The 1707-nt window shown below is 39.2% G+C and overlaps 1 non-coding gene across 1 annotated transcript; it reads left to right on the top strand.

Moving 5' to 3' along the window:
• Positions 1-1074: 1074 nt before the first annotated feature.
• On the top strand, positions 1075-1181 carry LOC119369717 (small nucleolar RNA R71). Its single transcript, XR_016321068.1, has one exon. It is a non-coding gene; the product is annotated as a small nucleolar RNA R71 (small nucleolar RNA).
• The last annotated feature ends 526 nt before the right edge of the window (positions 1182-1707 follow it).

Here is a 1707-nt window from a genome sequence, read left to right as displayed (position 1 = left end):
TGGCAATTTGTTTTGAATGATTGCGCTGCATTCTTCAGTCAGTTTTACCATTCCTTGATCATCAATCTTTCTTTTCTTGCTCAAGATTTCTTTTAAGAATTTTGCATAACTAGGCATTTGAGCAAGAGCTTCAGCAAAGGGGATGTTTATTTGAAGCTTCTTGAAGACGTCCAGGAATTTCATGAAGCTTTGATCATCTTGCGTCTTTTTTAATCTTTGTGGAAATGGAATGGGTGGAATATAAAGTTTTACCTCTTCCTTCTCCACTAGATCGATAATAGGAGCCTTTTTCTCCTCTTCCTTCTCCTTCTTCTTCTCTTTTCTGGGGTTGTCCTCCAACTCTCTTCCACTCCTCAAGGTGATGGCTTGTACCTGCTCCCTAGGATTTTTTTCTGTGTTGCTAGGTAATGTACCTTGAGGTCTAGCTACCATCATATTTGCAAACTGACCCATTTGGATTTCCAGATTTCTTATCGCAGCTTGTTGGATTTTATTGTGTTCTCTTGTTTCGTTCATAAAGTCCATGTGCGATTTGGAAAGGGCAGTAAGGAGATCATCATGAGTCTTCTTTTCAGGAGGCAAGAAACCTGGTGGTGCATTTAAAGTGTTATTAGAATTACCATATGAAAGGTTCGGATGATTTCTCAACCTGTTATCGTAAAGATTCGAATATGGATAATTCCTCCTCTGTTGGTTCATCACATAGTTCACTTGTTCCAAAGTTTGTGGATTTGCAGAATCTAACATGCATTCTCCAACTCCATGCGGTTCGTTACATCTGTCACAAGTTTGCATGATAGAATTTACAGACTTAGTGGTTAGCAGATCAAGCTTTCTTACCATATTGTCAACCTTTGCATTTAGTGCAGTGATGGCATCGATCTCATAAATTCCAGCAGTCTTTCTTCTCTCAGAGCTGCTTTGATAATGGCTATTACTGGCCATTTCTTCTATCAAATCATATGCCTCGTCGATCTCTTTTCTTTCGAAGGATCCTCCTGCAGCTGCATCCAAAGTAATTTTATGTTAGGTGACAATGAATTATAGAAAGTTTGGACCTGCAACCATTTGGGCAGGCTATGGTGAGGACATTTTCTCAACAAATCCTTGAATCTTTCCCAAGCCTCATACAAACTTTCTTGATCATGATGAGCAAAGGTCATAATCTCATTTCTTAATTTAGTTGTTTTAGAAGATGGAAAGAATTTAGCCAAAAATTTCTGGGCTAATTCTTCCCAAGTTGTAAAACTTCCAGCAGGACAAGATTGTAGCCATGATCGTGCTTTGTCCCTTAGAGTGAAAGGAAAGAGTCTTAATTTAATGGCATCTTCAGAAACACCATTTTGTTTGAAAGTGTCACAAATTTCCAGGAAATTAGTAATATGAGCATTAGGATCTTCACTAGGAAGTCCTCCATATTGAATAGAAGTGGAAAGCATTTGTATTATTGCTGGTTTAATTTCAAAATTATTTGCCTCCACTCTTGGTCTAGTGATGCTGGAGGTGGCTCCATTGAAAGAAGGTGTGGTATAGTCTCGCAATGTGCGGACGTTTGGCTGCTATATGGCTTGAGGATTTGCATCAAGAGGTATATTCGGAAGCTGAGGATTGATCCCGTCCATATTTGATTGTGGTTCGGGTCTGCTTTCTTGTGCTCTCCTTGCTGCGCTGTTTCTTCTGCAGGTTTTTTCTATTTCTGGATCAAAG

Source organism: Jatropha curcas, chromosome 5, assembly GCF_041381405.1.
Source record: "Jatropha curcas cultivar XTBG-Jc1 chromosome 5, XTBG_Jcur_1.0, whole genome shotgun sequence".
NCBI lineage: Eukaryota > Viridiplantae > Streptophyta > Magnoliopsida > Malpighiales > Euphorbiaceae > Jatropha > Jatropha curcas.
The sequence above is the reverse complement of the archived record's forward strand: the minus strand, read 5'-3'. Positions and strand labels throughout refer to the sequence as shown.